Raw genomic sequence first — 21060 nt, 5'->3', positions numbered from 1 at the left:
GTAAACCTGGATGAGATGACAGCAGAAAATTAAGAAAATATTCCACACCTTTGAGTACTCTGACTAATTTAGGGAGTCTCATTTTTATTATATAAGAAAATGGTAATATATGTTATACAATAGAAATATTCTAGCTCACACTGTTCCTTTTTTTCTTTCTTTCTTTTTTTCTTTCTTTTTTTTTTTCCTATAAATAATGTGTATGTATGAGGAAAAAAAGAAAGACAATAGTTCAGATATCCTTATATGCTCCAGCAATATATTGAAATAAAGCTTACAGTTATACTTCTTACATCCTCCTCAAACAAATCTTCATTAATTCTCTGTTTAAAATAGAACACATCGTGTGTCCTCATAATGGGCCATATCCTGCTATCAATATTTTAACAGATCCCCCATGGACTGTAATGTGGAGTCTGCTAAAAAATTGATGGCACCGTTATGTTCAACTATGAGTATATTTATAATTACATTATTTTTCTTTGTATCCATTCAAATTTATGTTCACGAGAAACAAAAGTGCACTGGTTTAACTCATTAATTGTGAGCACATTGTGTTTTGTTTATTTTGGTAATATTTGCTTCAGTCTGAAAACCTGTCATGAATGTTCATGCTTTCCTGTTATGGATTAACACATGAATCTTCAGCAGCTTAGTACAGATTCGGAAGATATTGCAGAAACCATTTGCCATAATTTAGGAAACAATCATTGTAACAAAATGTGATATATCTACAAACAGAGCCTTGCTGATTAAAGCTGGATAACAGAGAAGAAGGGTGGTAGAAACTGCAGAACAGCAAGCTTATAATAAAAACTGAAATACAGGAATTTATGAAAAAATCTATATGTAAGCATTTGATTTTTATCAGGGTTCACAAAACTAGACAGCACAGTCTGTGGAATTTCACAAAATTACTGAAGTGTGTTAAATCTCAGCTTAAGAGCTGCCTGCCTTAGAAAAGATTCTCTATGCCATTTAGATCAAGTACCTAGATTTATTGTGAAAAATACACTGAAAAATGTATTTAATGGGGTAGACTTCCCTGTGTAAGGGAAAGATTAGGGTAAGTTTCTGGGTTGTAGCACACTGGAAGAAACCTTTATCTACTGTTCTCATTTATTGACCCTCTCAGGTAAATTCTTATTTCTGATCATTTCCTACCATTGACAGGTGGAATTAATCTATTGCTAGCTGTATTTGATAATTTTCTCTCTCTCTTTTGCTCTCTCTTTCTCCTGGTACCCTTTTGTGCTTTTCTTTCTTTCCTCCCTTTGGTTCTCTGCAGTTTCTTTTACCATGTTTGAGCACTTCAGAATTTTAATGTACTTACGCATTTTCATAAAACATGTGGAAGATAAGTAACCCATGATTGGGTGACTATCAGTGGATAGGATGATCAAAATCTCCATGAATCCATGTTTGGATTTCTTTTTTTTTTTTTTTTTTTTTTTTTTTCACATGATAGCTGCTAAATATAATTAAGGTTTCTAGCCCTTAACACTTCAGAAATACATACATGTATGTAAGTCTGTTTCAAAAAAAAAAATAAAAATGTAAGTGTTCAGCAAAAGTGTATCATAGTAGGTATACTTACTATATATATATAGAGAGAGAGAGATACTTATGTGTAGGCTTTATATATGTTATATTTTTAAAGCAACTAGTTTAGTATGGCTAGATTGTTTTGTATCTCTCAGACAATAATAGAAAGCAAGATAAACCAGCAAAACTGGAGAACAGAAAGCATGTTGCTTCACTTTTCTTCAGCTTTTAGAGAATATGGGAAGCATTAGGCCAGGCTTTTTGGAATGGTGCGTATTTTTCACAGAAACAGAGGTTGTGGGATTCTGGGCATCTTGTTTCTAAATGGAAATTCTACTCTTTCAAGCAAAGTTTTTAACAGGGTTGGAAAATGGCAGGTTATTAATGACAATCAGTGTAATATGAGTGGAAAACTGCTTGATTGTAGCTTCCTGTCTTCACCATATTAAAGGTGAGTTTTTGTATCCCTTCATGGTTACAGCAGGAGGACACCTATACTATTCTTTTTCATGCTGTAGTGCATTCAGGTTGTTAATCACTAAACAGTACTGAAGGGATCTCTTGCAGTGACAACATGCAGTTTCAGTGTTGATCATTCATAGTGTGACTCACTATGTACATAGATCTATTTGGCACGTGATTTGCAGAGGTCCTTACTCCCAAAATCAAATCTTACCTTTGCATGGCAACCAGACTATTCGTTTATGAAAGAACTCATAAAGCAAAACTTTCTTTACTGTCTTTATTTTACAAAAGTAAATCAAAACAAACATGCAAGTCTAGCAGCTGCTGTTCTTGCTTTGTACTGTACTACAGGATCAATACAGTCAGTCAGTTGACTCATAAAGTTTACCTATTTTTCTTATTTATGTATACAATAAGTAATTTATGAATGTGTGTGAATATGCACTTGTGTGTGGAAAATCATCTAATCGATGTATTCCAGGTTATAAATAAACCCTGTATTATCAAAAGAAAGAATCCAATATCTCATAGCAGGATCTTTACAATTGCACAAACAAGATGCCAGTTACTCAAAATGGGCAGAATGAAGAAAGGTAATGCTTTTCTTTTCCACTCCCTGGCACATGAGAAGTGCTGCAGTGTGGGTGGTGCACTCTTGCCATGTATTTTTGGACCACCAGTATGAGACATGCATCTCAAAAAGTTACAAAAATATTTGCATCAAGGTCTTTTTCTGGAGTCTCTATCTTTACATAGCTCTTTCAGTTGGCTAGTTGATATAGTGCTGCAATATGAGAAAATCTCTTGAAAATCTAAAAAAATACTATATACAAAACTAAATTTATACAACACTGCAAATGGACATGTCCAATTTGTTTTTGCTTACAGATACTTTCAGTAGATCTGCTTAATAGTGCCGTACACTGTTATGCCTTACTCATAAGTGACATGATAGCAATAATCAGCATATGCAGGACTCTTTGATTATCAATGGCTTAAAATAAAGATTGCCCCTTTACAACTTGATGATCCCACTTGGTATTTATGCAGTGACATAACATTAAGTAAATAGATCAAAAAGTCTGACTATAGTTTTCAAGGCGGATACACTGGTGTCTGTTATTGCTGTGGTGCAGGTTTTGCACATGTGCAAATATTGCCCTGAAAAGTAAAATACATGTGTATGGAGCATGACCTTTAATATAATTTAGGAGCATATTGTGTTTTGTATTAACTTATTAGATTTCCTAGCTTTAAAAAAGGTACTGAGTTTCTGTAATTAAGCTGATCCTACGAGCTATACAATGTCTGCTGCAGTATCATTTAAATGAAAAAAAATATATATAATTAAAGCTGAATTCCAAACACCTACTCTAGCTGATTACTGTATGTCAACAAATAAGCATGGCTTCAAAGGAATAAAATTAAACCTCTATCATCTACCAAAACCCTTTGACTATTCCAGCAGAACCATGGAAAAAGGATTATAAATTAATTTATTTATCTATGTTGTGGTACAGACAATATAACTTTCATTTTGTATTATATGATAAAACACAGAAACCTTAAAGCTTCAGGTCAGCTTGTGCTGAATTGCTCTTGGCTGGATTAGAGCCAAGGAAGTGGTTCTGCATCTTACTTGGTCCTCTGTCCCAAACAAGTACAGGTAGCCATATGCTACACTCTTCTGATACCTTCATGTAGAGGAAGCATGCAGAAGTAGAAGAGGGCACAAATAAAGCCTTCAGTTTTCAGGTATTTACAGCCTCACCTGTGGTAAAGGTTCTGAGATTGATTTTTGATAGTTCGAAGCAAAATAACATGCTCTGGATATGGGTAAAGTAGAAAAAATTCTATTTGTCTTGTACTGTTTATAAGAAAGCTAACACTGTTACCTAGAACATTATGTTAGCTTACCAATGGCAGAGCATACTTACCTTTAAATGTATCTCTCCGAGAAATACTGCACATTTTAATGGGACAGGACTCTATGAATCTGATGCAAATATTATATATCAATCATGTCTTAAAAATGGATCCACCTAATCAAAGGCACATTCACCTTGTCATCTCTTACTCAAAGCTTAGCATTCAAGCAACGCAGCAGAACCACCTTTGTTCTGAACTCAGTGGGATGTGAAATGTCAGTATAGCAAGAAAACACCATTTCCCCATGTGGAGACAGACCGTCAAAGATGTCAGGATTAATTATAAAATGGGCTGTCAGAAGTACTATCTGTGCTAAGAAAACAGATAGCAAACAGTTTTCAAAATGGAAGTAGCATGCTTTTTTTCCTTAGCATTAAACACTGTAAGTTCACTTTTGTGTCATGAGACAGAAACTATGCCATCTGGTAGCAGAAGGAAACTCTTCAGGTTCTAGTCACAGGGAATGCAGTTGGCTTAGCTTATGGTTATGTCTATACAGCACATTGCAGTACAATGCAGAATTACCAGAGTTATGAATAAATGGAGAAGATTGAATACTGGGAGTAATAAAACCATATTAGAGAAGAATTCTGCTGGGATTCATACATACTGCTTTTCATCATAGGATTTGTGCATTAAAAGCCAATTGGATTAGCCTCAGTGCAAATGCTGCTACTATTGCTGCTGGTATCTAATCTAGTGCCAGTGTGATGTTGTATAAAAGAGCTAGGGTATCCTAAACCAGAATTTGTAGATAAAACTAACATAGACCCTTACCTTGAATACATGCTGCTCCATTTATATGAGTCAATTTACCCCTATGCTAGTAATCTCAAGAAGTCTGTTGCTTGCCACAGGCCCAGAGTGAGGATGTTGCACAGAAATTGCCAAGACCATCTTATGGGGACAATTACCTTTTGCTGCTCACCCATGTAATCACCAACAATCTGCTAAGGAAGATAACAGATATATGGGGAGTGACTGTGGGGCTTTGGAGTCCCACTGGTGTTTTTTGTCCTGCCACTAGAAAGAAGAAAGTTGAATAAGATTGGACATAGTTTCATGGCGGGTGTCAAATGCAGGCCTTTGGCTTTTATGACCATGTCCCATCTCAAGTGCCCGTATGCAAGCCCATGCTTCATGGGAAGCAAACATGACAAGTTAGAGATTCATGCACTTTTGCTGATGTGTGCCGTTGAAGTCACAGTGGTGGGATAGCTCACATCACAGCAGTACTGCAGGAAATGATAGTGTCCTTAGGAAAGCCAAGCTGGGGGAACAGGAAGAGGGCTCCTGCTGCACACGGGAGCGATCTGTGCATGCAAGAGCTCTGCAATGGACTGAGCAAGGGGAGAGCTGAGAGTTTACCTGTCAGGATTAGTGAGGTCTCCAACTTGTGCGTGCCATGGTAGGCTTCTGCTGCAGACTACCCAAGCAAAAATGTGGAAAAGGCCTTCTTTAAGCTTCTGAAAGAAGCATAATGGCTGCAGTCTCTGTTTCTCAGCAACCACAATGTGTGATGGAAGGGAAACATAGCAGGGTGCAAACTGTCCAGGACATTTTAAAAGTATGTTGATGTGCAGCTGGTGAATGAGATGATCAAGGGAGGTTTGCTGGTGTTTTAGTATCTTATGGAAGGCTATAGAGAATATGGAACCAGAATCTTCACAGCATGCATAGCCAAAGGAGGTGAGGTAACAGACACAAACTGCAAGAAGGGAAATTCTGACTGGCCCCTTCTTTAGTTATTAGTTTGTGTATAATCATACTAATTAGTGTAAATAGTGTAGTTAATAATCAGATGTGATATTCTAAACGAGCTCATCCCATCTGTAATATATGAAACATTTAAACAGTTGCTATAATGTCTCAATTCAATCGACAGACCTTCTGCTACCAGAATGTAGGAATGAATTAGCTATGTGCCCTATAAATATAATTAATTCCAATCTAGCTGAAAATAGATTTGTAGGTCACAGAATTGGTCTCATTTGGGGAAAAAAAAAAAAAAAAAAAGTGTGATTTAGTGTTTTTCCTAATTCTGACTTGATTTGAAAAGGTATTGTCTAAAAAGAGAGAGTGGTGATTCATTTTGGTTGAAATACAAAGGCCTTTGGTACAAAGTATTTATCTACCAACTGGTTTGAAAGGCTTCTTTCTGTTTTTAAGTTGTCATAGAGCCAAATTCTGTTTTCAGACAGAAGCATGTGGCTACCCTGCAGTCAGCAGATATGAAGTCATTGGAAGCTGTATGTAAACTTGTAATGGTACAATTTGGCTCAAAGTTTATAGTACTTCTGTCTAGTCTGTTTCAACAAATTATTCAATAATCTAAATGCAAAGCTTTATGCTAAGGACTTTTTGATATATTCTGTACAGCTGATTGGTATTGAATATGTGACAGTAGTGAGTGGCTGAGCTTGCAGTATGATCAGTGATCAGTTTTTCTGAAATGAAAGGCCCTTTGGGATCAGCCTTGCGGAGTGCAAAGCATTATGATTTCAGTTCTGCCAGCTTGTTCAACATGTACTTGTTATTAAACATCTGAGTCAGCTCATAGAAGTAATGAGGTTGCTCTTGTATTCAAAGATAAACACATACTAAAATGCTTCTCTGCTTACAGCACATATATTCCTACAGGACTGGCTTTCTATCTTATGTGCATAAGTATCAACTTGGCTGCTAACTCTAGCAAACCATAGTGTTACTCTTATCAGACTGTCTGACAGCAGCTTGGAAAATACAAATTATAGTACCTGCCAAAATTTTATGTGACTGTTTGCTAAGTCAATTAAAATGGTAATAACCACAATTGATACTGATGTACAGGCATAATCAATTATTTGCATTGTAGATTCATTCAACAATGATCAAATCAGAGAACATTTCCTGTAGGATAATAACTGGATGATAATCCAAGTCCATTTAGTTATGATAAGAAGGATAGACTATTTTAATTGTGCTGCAGCTACAGTGCTAGAAGTACATGATACCCAGAGCAGTGCTAGAAAACAGAAGTTGTGGTTGAATCCTTTCTCGACGTTGAAGAGTGGGGAGCACTGTTCAGTGAAGATGCAGTTAGATTCTTCTTTGCAAGTTCTTTTTCCTTTTTTTTTTTTATTCCCCTTAAGAGATGCTCCACTTTGCGTCAAACCCAAACAGACTAGTTAAACTAAACATGATGTCTTTCATGCTGTCTTGTTAGCTTACTACTCCTACTGCAAGCTTTAAACATGAACTATGTCACTACTTTTCATAAGAATATTTTATAAACTACTCATAGCTTCACATATAAGACATTCTAGTAACTGTGCAAAGTCTGCTTTTTCATTATGTGTTTAGAACATTTTACTGTTTTGTTTTGAAATCCATGTAGCTGTTGACAAACAGATTTTGCAAGTTGCTGTGATACAGTGTGTGCCTCTGTCCACTTCTGCAGGGGCTGACTGGATGTGCTGCACTAAAGCTTAGGTGGCTGTGCTTGCGCCTCCTTAAATGCATGGCGAGCAGATAGGCCAGGCCATACTTCCCGAGGGCATGTTACAAATGCATTTTCAAAAGTGAAGAGCAAAATAATGAATTAGCATATTCACTATTGAAGAGGTTACTGACTGAAAATTAGCAAGTCACAGACCTTTTGCTGCTAACTCCGTCATCCATTGAGAAAACTCTTGATCTTTTTCTCTGTCATTTCAAAGTACACCGTGGGAAAGAGAAGTTCTAATTAAAATTCAAGCCAAGTAAAACAGAGGAGAAAAATGTTGTTTTCTGTGAACTGAAAAACTGGGTTGCATGTTTGCGTAGATGGAAGGGGCTCTGAAGGGTCAAACTTTTGAAATCCTTCATACAGTGTGGCAAATATCTAAAAATACCAGTGAGCTTAAGACTTTTTTCTCTTTTTTTTTTTTTTTTTAACTTCAACAATTCTCCTAAATTTTAGGAGATTACAAGAAAGAATTTACCCATACAATGATTTTTATTTTTATTGTTTTAAAAAAACTAATGTGAACTGGTAGAGAAACGAGTGCATTTACTCATTTCCATGCATAATGTATGCATATTTTGAACATTTTAATGTCCCCAAGTGTGTTCCTGTGCCCACACAGGAACTCCTGACAAAGCCTGAGAACAGCTATGGAGTACCTCCCAGCTTAAGTGGAATGCACACACTACAGATCTGAGACAAGCTATGTTACTTAATAGATTAATAGAAAATTTGCTGTAGATTACTAAAAAAAACTGTGACAGAAACACTGTAGCACATTAGTGGCAATGTGTTCAAATAATTTGAATTTAATTAATGATATACTTTCCAAACACTTCTCCTATGATTTGCAGTCTTTAATTACATTGACTAATTGCTTAGCAGACTTGAGGGACAGAAATGAAAAAAAAAAAAAAAGATATATTGGCAGATCTTCTGGGAATATTGTTAATGAACACTGTGTTGGCACTAAGAAATAGGACTTCTATGATTAATGTAATTTGCTCGTACGGTCAACAATAAAATACAGCTGGACAGGTATAGCTGGGAAAGGAATCCAGAACCTGCTGCTATCCAGGTTAGGGGGCAACTTAGGGTTGTAATACAAGGGCAATACTTGGGGCTTATTCTTAACTTTTTTGTCAACATCTGGCTTGTGTCAGAAGACCCCAGGCCCAGTTACTTTTTTATCTTTACTTATACTAACAGATATGGCTGACCTTAAGAATCCTCAAATCCACATTCAGCAATTATTAATGTTGTAATGACTTCTCCACAGTGACCCCAGAAAACTAGCTTATTTTCTGGTATCAAGTCAACGATTTTCATTTTCACCAAGTATTTTATAATTTACCTGTTAAGAGTTTACTTAAACACAGGAATTTTAAAAATATTAACATAAAATTCAGCAGCACTCTTGACTTGCCATGTTTCTGTTCCTGATCCCTTCTTCTGACTGTTCTAAGAATACACGACTCAGAAATAAAAATGAGTGACCCACAGACTGGTTATTGAAAGGGAATTACCTTTGACAGGAGAGGCTCATTTGGCTTAGGTCAGCTAATGGTGATTTCATTGTCACCTCTGACAGGCTAAGTATGTATGTATACATTCCTGTTCAATCAGGTACATAAACAATGTAAATCAAAATCTAACTCCTGTTCATTTAAAATAAAGTTGAGCAGTTCTATGTAATAATTCTTAAGAGGACCTAGAGAGCACAACATTGAAAATGTCTTCAGAAAGACTGATTTTTTCTGACTTTTTTTTCATGATAAATATCAAAATAATGCATTTTCTGTCATGTTGTTTGACTTGAATTGGTATACTGTATTTCTTGTGTCATTTCAGTACTTTCAGTAGTGAAGGAGGGAGGAGGTCTGCAATAGTGCCCACAGATTTTGTATTTTGGAGGGCAATGTCCCTGTTTGTTTGTTTGTTTTGTTTTATTTTGTTTCATCTAGGCTGACATCCCTGGCTGAACTATGCCTTTCTTCCATAAATCTAAGGCAGTTTCCTTTTTCCCTTGAGTGTCAGGGTGCATAGGAGAGGCAAAATACAAATTAAAATTTTCTGAAATTTTCTTCTGCTTCTTTCTGGAACATAGATTTTCAGAGATCCTGTTCACTGAGGCTACAGTAAAAAACAATGTAGATCATCCAAAACTAACTAGAAATCATCCGAGTATTTCTAAAAGTCTGCTCATATATGAGGTGTTGAGATACTTCTCTTTTACCAGTATAGGAGTAGTTGATTAATATTGTTTATACAGTCAGGTTCTTCTTTTAGCTAAGATTAGCTCAGGAATGAAATCTAATGTATTTATCTGACTTTTGAACTCTTAAAGCCTTCATTTGACATCTACTTAGCCTCAACCAAAACTTACTCCAGCTGTGCTATTGACTGATTACAAGCATTTGCTATTCAGGTAACCAAGTAAAAAGATTCTATATTACAGTAAAACAGGTATATACATGTATATGAAACGGCTTACCAAGACTCAGATTTAGCTAGCTAACATCCACACATTTCTCCTCATTTAATGTTTCCTATTGTTTAGCACTGGGATTTCAGGATGACTTTTAACTATATATGTGACAATTCATGTAGCTTTATATTTAGAAATGAACATATCAAATGAATTATTAATAGAACAAAAGAAAACAACATAGTGATTTGTTATGCATTAAGTGAAATTCATGCTTATATATAAAAAGAAAAAGTTTAATCTTATGATTCATTGGGGCACTTAAGGAAAATATTTATAATTTCTTTGAAGGGTACTGCCTAATTAACAGAACTCAATAGGTAAAATAAAATATTTTATTAAAACAGCACAGAGCTCCCATAATTTATACCTACATTTTCTGTGACATAATTCTCCATTATTTCATAACTTTCATTTTACTATACAAGGAACTCAAATAGACAGGGTAATATGCAATAATTAATATAGAGCACTAGCAATTAAATAATTATGTGTTAAGACATGCATTTCCTATGCTGATTTCATATTTAAGTCTAGTGTAAAAATGTGAATTTCCTACCCTAACAAAAGCACAAAGCATTTCCATACAATCAGTTTCAGGAAAAAAAAAAAAAAAAGAGTCAGATAAAGGGAGTCAGGTTTTGCTCTAACTTTGACAGAGCAGTGCAAAGGATATATCACTGTAAAATTTGCCTCAAGAAAGTTCCAAGTGTCATTTGGGAAATTTAAAATAACTGTAGTTGAATCAAAGAAGAGTGTTGATGGCAGCTATTATGACAACGTATTTAAGTGAAAAAAAAAATTACTGTTGAGAACCGAGAAAGGTTCTCACGATAATTAGATGTAATAATAGAAGTTGCTGGCAAAGCAACATAGCATTTTAATATCCCTACAGTTATTTTTGACTTAACTGCCCCACCCCCCACCCCCCACCTCCCGCCCCAGCCTAGCAGATCCAAAAGCAAGTAGCATGCCTCTTCTAAGGCAAGGATATGAAATTGGCTAGTTTACATGCACAGTTGGTTAGGCTGCTGCACTCCTAGTGCATTGTTTGAACTACAATGTGAGGCACTGGGTCAAAGACAGTCATGACTAAATCCAGCCCCCTAGCAACAGCTGTCAACTCTTTCATGTAAGACTGACACTGTCTGCCCCTGTGTAAAGTTCCTGTGAACAAGGATCAAATATGAGACTTATGCTCTTGGTTATTAATCAAATATATCTGGAAATGTGAATCCCATGAGTATTTGCTAGTTAAAATGTAATGTTTTCAGTCAAGCAAAACTGTTAGCCAGAAGCAGGAGATTCTCTTTAAATGTATAAAGGAATGGTATTGGTTCCACTCAAAAAAACAGGTTCTAAACACAACAGATAGGAAAAGTTGCATGTACGCACAAGCCAAGTAACAGTTCTCAGTGAGAAAGAAGAGAGGAACATATGAAAAGTTACATTGGCTATGAGCATGTCATGTTGTCAGGCTGTGTGGAAACAAGCAGATTTAACCCATCCTAACATTATTTTGTCTTTGTTTTGGGCAAAATAAATGATTTTTATTTACAGAGAAAGAAGTTGAGGATAGACCTGCAAAGAAAGTTACTGAAGTATATCTGGGAACTTTGGGGTGATGGAGCTCATTAGTGACTACTTGCCACAGGGTGGGACAGACTGACCTCCATCTGCATGGGGTTATCATCTCCTGCCAGGATTACAGTGATAATATTTCCTGAGGACACAGTTTGGAAATGGGGTAATGGGAATATGCCTAGTACTTCTTCCATTGCTTATGCAAACATTCTCATTGAAGTTCATAGGAGAAGGCATATACAGTAAGTAACTCTGATGGCCAGGCATCTATCTGTGACATTTTTTTTTGTCAGAGTATCAAAGAATTACACATAACCAAATCAGTCAGTGATATGTATTTTCATATCTATATTTAACGATAGCTACCGATGCATGCCAGAATTTCTCAGTTTTCATTTTTTGTTTTGACATCAGCAAGAAGTGGGTGTCTTACAACATCATATGACAAACAGCAGATGATATTGCACGGTCACTGTGGAAACTGTGCAATGCAGAAAAAGAGGTTCATACTTGTACTTCTGTAATGAGGACAAAACAAAACATTTTAAAGTGTCCCCATTGTTACTTTGAAGTTAGGTCACCAGAATTACAAAGACAAGGTGGAAGAAATATCTTGAATTCTTTTTCCTTATTTTTAAACTAAACTCAGTAATATATTTCAAAGTTTAAAATATGGAATACTCTACATGGAAGAAACAGGTTTTCTAATAGGAAAGTACCTGTTCACAGATCTTGATAACAGTCCATCTCACAATGAGAAATCAGAAATTATTATCTGATCTAGGAAGCAGATTAAAAAATATGTGTTTTCTTTTATTCTGAATTTGCTAGGTGTTGGTTCATTGAGGGTGTATAGAGAGGGCTGCAACTAACTGCAGGAAAGACTGATGGTGTCTTTACAGAGTAGGTTGTCCTGAGTTTGGTAGCATCATAATAAAGGCATAAACTCAAGTGGAAAACATTCTCTGATGGGGAATACAAACCCCACACTGGCCATAGAATGATAAACAGGCTGCTGTATACTAATTTAGCCCTGTTCTAATTTATTCATGAATGTTATTGCAGAGGAGGAGTGTCAACTCATCTGACAGAGGCTGGAAGGAGGTCTGGCTCTCCTTACCTGGTGCCTTTAGGGAAGTGTTATCTAGCATTTCTATTGCTGGGTGGGACTAGTCTTTTTGACACATCAGACTGGTAGTGATTGAGTTATGCAGGTCCACCTCAAAGAAATGAAAAAGCAGGTATCAATAATACACTTTGAAGAGGTTGTCTGTGGAACAGTCCACAATGATTTTTATTTTATTTATTTTACGATGCGATGTGACCACCTCCAGAGCTGCCAGGTGCTTTCTTATCCGCTGTTTTGGGGAATCTTTGTGATCACATTCAGTCACACAGGGCTTTGTGGAAGCTGCATTTCTGCTGTTAAACGTGATGTTAACTGGTAGGTCCTGGAAGGAAGGAAGTGGTGTCAGTAGTGTGTGCTACTTAGGCTGGGCAGTCCTCTGCAAAGCAGGATTAATTAGTCTGGACACATTGGTGTGCTAATGCAGTCCTATAATATCTCAAGTAACAGCTCTTTTTTTTTTTTTTTTTGCGATGCTGGGTCACACATGTACTCATTGTGGAATTTTTGGTGTCTAAACATGGACGACGAATTCTTTTGTTCACTACAGGAGAGAAAACATCTGTAAAAACATCTGTATTTAAGTGGGGAATGCACCTAGACCACACTCACATTAGCTAATCTTGTGGTGTAACAGAACTTCCTGGCATCAAGCCCTTAGTGACCATACAGTACAACTCTCAAGGGGGGTTGCTTCAGACAAGATTCTGTGGCTTGAATGGCCAGCTGTGGTCAGAGCTCAGTAGGTGGTTTCTAGGGTACATTTTCTGCTTTGGTTTCATCTAGCAGGAACCCAGTCAGGTTCTCCAAGCCTCTTCTCAGTAAGGGGATGCAATTAGGAGATTTACTTTAAAAGTGCACTCCTGTATGAACTAAATATGTATGGAGCACCTTTGAGAATCAAAAAGTGTACCCTTTCAAAAGTGTATGAGTTATGCTACAAATTTTATATTACAAATTGCTGCCAGATAATGAAAATAGCTGGATGAAAACACAGGGATATTTTGTTTCATACCACCAAAAATTTATCATACTAAATAAAAAATGTGTTCTATATTCTATTTTAACTTTTTAATTTTTTTCAATAAGCCTTCATTTTGAGACTTTTTCTGAATTTTCTGGACAGATAAAGATAAATCCAATGGTCTTTTGAAACCTCTCCCTGACATAGGAAATAAAATTATGCTATAGAAAAATATAAATATATGAAAATACAAAATAAACCTTCCATTCCATGGTTCTGCAACTTTTTGTCCACTGGCAAAATTAACTAATAAGTTTGTTTAAATTTTAACAAACAAACAAAAAAAATCCTTCTAAATCAAGGTCTCTGTCCAATTAATCTGGACAGGAATGATTCTACTGTTTTGTTTGTATGGAAGAATTCAGCTATAAATCAAAGTGGGGGGATCAGTGAACAAGCTGTGTCCTTACCACATAGATGAAGTGCTGTGAGTGCTTTGCACAATGGGTCTTGAAGACAAACCTCCTGTTAGAGGACAGTGAACCTGACTTCTAGGGCTCCTTTAATTCAGAACTCATTTGTTTTAATATACTCTGGAAATATTCAACCATTTTGTGTAGTAACAACGATGAAGCCACAGGACAGAGATGTGTGACACATAAAGCGTCATCTCTTCATAAGAAGAGCCCTTCCAGAGATGAATTAAACACAGGTCCTTTTCCCAGCAAATGAAGATTTGAGTTGACCTGCATATAAAGTCACATTTACTTATGTTCCACAGATACTTATCTGGTGTACACCCAAGTCTTTTGAATATTATTTGAACAAAATAGCCTGCTGACAGTGCATGTGATCTCTATGCAAAGACCTAAATGAAGAAAAGATACAAGCTGTCAGTTTGAGTCCAAATACATGCAAGTCGCTCAGGCACTTTCATTAACAGCAATCCAGATATAATTCCTCATGTCACAAGTACATAGAGATGATATGGAGCAGAGGGAGAAGGAAACAGTTTGGTGTATACTCAGGTTTCTGTATTATGACTGTAGCATAGATGTACTTACATAGATGCAACTGTAACTGTTTTAGCTGTAAACACTGCTTTTGCTTGTGGACATATTGATTCACTCTGACTCATTCCTTCTCTGTCAGAGTTGCCAACAGCAATAATTGCTCTGAAAACAGAACTGGGATCTAGGCTTCCACATTTATTTTATTCTATGGTGTCTGAGACAAGCAATCAGATATGAAGGGGTGCATTGCTGGTACAGGTAGTTTCAATAGTAACTCTGATTCTCCTGAATGAGGCTTGGCTACAGATATGACAATGCACTTCTAACTCTTCAGATCCATGCTAAAGCATCCTCCTATGTTACTGAATTTCAGTCTGAGTCTATTGATTTACTTCCTGCATGATCATTTGGTATACCTGTTTCTTTAAGAAAGTCTTCAGATTTTGTCTCACTCCATGAATCTTCTCCTTACTTATCACCTTAGCATTCCTTTCCATTCATATTCAGTGGGAGGTGGGAGATAGGAGATAGATGGGAGATAGGATGGAGAGGAGCGTAGAGGAGCGTAGAGGAGCGTAGAGGAGCGTAGAGGAGAGGAGCGTAGAGGAGAGGAGCGTAGAGGAGAGGAGCGTAGAGGAGAGGAGAGGAGCGTAGAGGAGCATAGAGGAGCGTAGAGGAGAGGAGCGTAGAGGAGCGTAGAGGAGCGTAGAGGAGAGGAGCGTAGAGGAGAGGAGCGTAGAGGAGAGGAGCGTAGAGGAGCGTAGAGGAGAGGAGCGTAGAGGAGCGTAGAGGAGCGTAGAGGAGCGTAGAGGAGAGGAGCGTAGAGGAGAGGAGAGTAGAGGAGCGTAGAGGAGCGTAGAGGAGCGTAGAGGAGAGGAGCGTAGAGGAGAGGAGCGTAGAGGAGCGTAGAGGAGCGTAGAGGAGAGGAGCGTAGAGGAGCGTAGAGGAGCGTAGAGGAGCGTAGAGGAGAGGAGCGTAGAGGAGCGTAGAGGAGCGTAGAGGAGAGGAGCGTAGAGGAGAGGAGCGTAGAGGAGAGGAGCGTAGAGGAGCGTAGAGGAGCGTAGAGGAGCGTAGAGGAGCGTAGAGGAGAGGAGCGTAGAGGAGAGGAGCGTAGAGGAGAGGAGCGTAGAGGAGAGGAGCGTAGAGGAGAGGAGCGTAGAGGAGAGGAGAGGAGAGGAGAGGAGAGGAGAGGAGAGGAGAGGAGAGGAGAGGAGAGGAGAGGAGAGGAGAGGAGAGGAGAGGAGAGGAGAGGAGAGGAGAGGAGAGGAGAGGAGAGGAGAGGAGAGGAGAGGAGAGGAGAGGAGAGGAGAGGAGAGGAGAGGAGAGGAGAGGAGAGGAGAGGAGAGGGCAATATTGGAGAATGTAGCTGAAAATGTGTTTCAAAAATTGCATCATTTTACTGTCTTCAAGGGGTACTTGTTCTAAAATGATTATGAATAGAACTCACACTTTACAACTGTGAGTTGTACTGTGTGTGTGGGGGGGGAATTACACTGAAAAGAAGGCAAGGAAGTATCTTTTATCTTTACATGTAAGTAAAAATAGATGCCAATTTTATCTGTCAATAGAAACAAGTATGCCCATGACCACCGTGAAAGAACATGGTCTTTACAAAACATTTTTTTTATCAAGAGTCAATCCGCTTCATGGACAAATCGTAAGGAGTCTAAAATGGGGAAGCTACAACTTGTCTTCAGATTGAACTAATCTTTTCAGATTTGGTCCAATATCCCCTGAATTCAGTATACTATCACCTCATAAATGTTATGCAGGCACAGCATGTGCACATCTTTGTACTACCATGAAGGAAGTTCATTCTATACTTCCTTTACAGAAGTAATTGCACTGTATTGCTGCCAAACTTGAGCAGAATATTGGCATATTAACAAGTTATATATTCAGCATAATGAAATTCATTGAAAAATGCAAGTTGCTGTCTTTGACAGGATGGAAGGTATTCAAAGCTTATGAAAAGTAGATTTAATGTGAAAGCCTTGATTCTTGACAATGCTAGCTTAAAAATTTGGGCAGAGTAATGTGAGCAATGTGAAAAGGAGCTATTTGTTTGATCATTTTTTTAAATCAGTTAAACACACAAATTCTTATGGACCTGTGCTCCCATGTTTCTTTCACACTTTTATTGTAGCTCACGGTAAATGCAGAAAACCACAGGAAAGTTGTAAAGTCCAGGCTGACAGAAGAAACGATTGCTAGTGAAACTGATGAAAAGGTTGAATCTTATCTGACTAAATCACCAACTTTTCTGCTTCTGATTTCTTATTGGAGATTTGTAAACTTCTTTCTCAAGATCTGACAGTGAAAATTATAGAAAATACCAATGCTCTTTTATAGATACTAGAAATAAAATAATATTCAGGAAGAAAGCAAAATGTAGAGGTGAATGGAGATGATGCTCCATCAATATGAAAAAAAAAATATCCTACTATTATTGCTACATGAATAGGACGAAGTCTCTGCAGAAAAAAAATGGAGGAAGTTCAGACAGAAACGAGAGGAGAATAATTGCAGTATACATTAAGGTTAGTATTGGATGTGGTCATGTATTTCTCTTTTTCTAGAAAGAACCCTGTACTGTGGAATTCTTACTGTCATCTCCAGAATCTCCAGAATACATGATGAAGTATACGTTCCTTTGGCAGTCAGAATTCTGTTTAGGACATTGTTATAAATAATAGTTTTCTTATTCCAACTTAAAGTTCCTTTTCTGTACCTAAGTCACTATATCCAAGTGTCAATAGCTGACCTATAGCATATCTTATCCAAACTGATGAAAGTAGTAAGCTTGCATAGAGAATAAATAATGTAGTAGAAGAGCATGTATGGTGTTAGTAAGATCTATTAAGATAAGATTTTTTTTAAGATAAGATTTATCTTTATCATTTATAAAGATATTTTAGCTAGGTATGTTAAATATGAACTCTTGTTTTTATTGCTGCCATTTTGGACTACATGGCATTTAATGAAGGATAGAAGATAATCTTGGAAGACAGGAATTTTGCTATCCAGATCTGAGCGACTTCTATTGTATGCAACAAAATACCACTGGCTGCTCTGTAAAAAGGGTAACTTGTACTAGTTGTTCTTTCTTGTAGCTTGCTGTGGGACAGCCAGAATGTATTGTGGCCAACAACATGGTGTTTTAAATAGCTCAAACCCTTCTCCAAATACAAGCAACCTTATCTACAAACAATAGGAACTTTTTAAGGAAAAAAAAAAAAAAAAAGAGAAATCGATACAATCTCACACTTGGAAAAAACTACAGATAAGGATACGGAAATAAAATATTGAGTTTAGAACTACTTTCAGTTAAGCCTGGCAAACAAGCCTCGGGCAAGTCTTCACCTTCATGTGATAGGCTTTGGATCAATGTAGTTTATTACGGCTATTGTTATATTGTTCTCAGATTGACACCGTAAACAAAGCACAATTCATTGCACAGAGCATTTGAAAATGATTTTTTTTTTTTCCAAAGAGAATATCCTGAAACAAGTCTTTTATATATATTTATTTATGAAGGTCTAGTCTAGTCTAGAGCAACCACTAACTCAGATTTCTCAAGCTGACATTTATATAATTTGATAGCACATTTGTTTTTCAGTTAATTGCTTTGCTACTATATGGGCAGGAAAAATCATTCTTCTATATGGTAAATTGAAATATAAAGAGATCAAGAGGACATCTTCAATGTCACACTCAAGAGGTGCGTTTATCTACATTGACCTGATAATTCATCTGTCAAAGAATGTTGTCATCTGAGGCTTTATAAAATCAAATTCTTTTTTTTTTGTTGGGTAGTGGCCCATAGTAGAAGGACACATAAGGTGAATTCAGAAGCTCAAAAGTGAGTTTATAAACACGATGGGATTTAGAGACACTTTCAGTATGGAGAACTAAAATGGATGTATTTTCAATTATTAGTTGTTCATAGAATCTCAGAATATCCCGAGTTGGAAGGGACCCATAAGGATCATCAAGTCCAACTCTTGGCACCACACAGGTCTACCCAAAAATTCAGATCATGTGACTAAGCATACAGTCCAAATGCTTCTTAAACACTGACAGACTTGGTGCAGTGATTACTTCCCTGGGGGCCAGTTCCAGTGTGACCACCCTCTCAATGAAGAACCTCTTCATGATGTATACCTTAAACCTCCCCTGCTTGACACCATTCCCATGGGTCCTGTCACTGGTGACTAAAGAGAATAGATCGGTGCCTGCACTGGAGGTGCAGGCACCGTTATTTTAACAGGTTTTGTACTAATATTCCTCACAGAATGACAAGCAGAAATATGACCCTTACGCACCATTTGTGGTAAATTCATTAGGTCAGCTCCAACCACTAAGCCCCTTATCAGGTTATTTCTATTAGTGATAAGGAGCAATTGACTTTAAAAGAATGTTCCTGTTGTCGTAGTTCCGCTCGAGTGGGCAGCCAAGCTCCACCACAACCGCTCTCTCACTCCCCCTCCTCAAAGAGGAATGGGGAGAAAATATGATGAAAAGGGCTCAAAGGTTGAGATAAGGACGAGAAAATCACGCAGTAATTATTGCAACAGGCAAAAAAAAATCGGCATAGGGAGATAGTAAGATTTTTTGCTTATTACTAACAAGCTAGAGAAGTGAGAAGCAAAGGAAAGAAACCAAAAGCACCTTCCCCCCCCACCCACCCTCTTCCACCTCCTCCCTATCATCCAGCCGCCTGATGTAACTGGTGTGCGTCTTGGTGAAGCAGAGACTCCCGGCGTACCCAGCGCTGTTTGCTTACCTCTATTCCTTTAATAAATTGTAAACTTTGATTGTAACCCTATTTGGGACTCAGTCATTTATAACAATACCTATAGTCTGCTGCAGCCTGAAAAGTAGCCTGTGCCTCAGGTGCTGTTTTCTGCCTCTGCTTTTGTTACTACATCCTTGTAAGTCTTCAAAAGGGAAATGAAGTTATCCTATTCAGAAAAAAAAAACCATCCAGAAGAAACTTTGGTTGATTTCAGGGCCTGAATTCTCACTGAAACCAAAGGCGGGTATAGAATCATAGATTATCCCGAGTTGGAATGGTCCCCTAAGGATCATTGAGGCCAACTCCTGGCACCACACAGGTCTAACCAAAAATTCAGACCACGTGACTAAGTGCACAAGTCCAAATGCTTCTTAAACACCGACAGGCTTGGTGCGGTGACTACTTGCCTGTGGAGCCTGTTCCAGTGTGCAACAACCCTCTCAGTGAAGAACCTCTTCCTGATGTGTAGCCTAAGCCTCCCCTGCCTCAGGTTGACGCCATTCCCTTGGGTCCTATCACTGGGGACTGAAGAGAATAGATCGGTACCTGCCCGTCCACTCCCCCTCGCGAGGAAGCTGTAGGCTGCGACGAGGTCTCCCCTCAGCCACCTCGTTTCCAGGCTGAACAGGCCCAGTGACCTCAGCCGCCCCTCATACGTCTTCCCCTCTAGGCCCTTCGCCATCTTTGTAGCCCAGTATCTTACTGACTTGAAGAAAGAGTCTTTAATCTGTCCTGGTTTGTTTACTAACAAAGGAGCACAAAAGAGACACCTGTCCTTGCCTCTGAAGAGGAGGTGAAGGAAGAGCCAGTGCAAGGAACACAAAAATCAGTTGCGCCAGACTAACACGTGGTTGTATCTGAGCTTGGAGACTGCAACCCTCTTCAGACTTCCAGATCTAGAGGAACATTTTGGCTGCAGCCTAAAAGCCATGTGTACATAAGCTCCCTCAAGCCAGCCAATCTTCTTCCCATGACCTGCCAGGAAACAGCAATGTGGGCACGTAACCAAATCAAAGCCCAAACCTTCAGCCCAGTCCTTGACCTGAATAGTGAGTGAGGATCCGGATCCTGGCATTTATACGTGATAGCTTATAGGCAGTGGAAGTAAATAGTGTAGTCAGAGGTCACGGGGCTAGATTTTGAAAAGTCCTGCATAAGGAAGACATCTCAGAAAAGCAGATTTAAATAACATTAATGCCAAGCAAAGTCATTCTGATTGCTATATTCTTTATCTGTCGTGACTAGACAGATGAAAATCTATGATAGCAATTTTGCCTTTAAGGTCATTTTCTTTGATTTCTTTGATTTCTTTATCTGTCTATCTATCTATTTATTTATTTATTTATTTTAGCAGGCTCTGTACTAATTTTCCTGACAGAATGACTGACAGAAATACGACCCTTGTGCACCTTTCCTAATTAATTCATTAGGTCAACTCTAACCACTAAGCCCCTTGTCAGGTTATTTCTATTAGTGATAAGGAGCAATTGATCTTAAAAGACTGAAGCCAGGTAGAGGAGCCTATTCCACAAGGTCTGTTGGCTCCACCCTTGTGAAGTGAAATCTGCCAGGTGTGGGTCATTTGACCTTTGCTATATAAGAAGCTTGAGGAGGTGTGGGGAATTGCCTTCCTGGGGGAGTCTGAGGCTCAGGTTGTCTAGGGT

Source organism: Anas acuta, chromosome 4 (genome assembly GCF_963932015.1).
Source record: "Anas acuta chromosome 4, bAnaAcu1.1, whole genome shotgun sequence".
Taxonomy (NCBI): Eukaryota; Metazoa; Chordata; class Aves; order Anseriformes; family Anatidae; genus Anas; species Anas acuta.
This window is presented reverse-complemented; position numbering follows the sequence as displayed.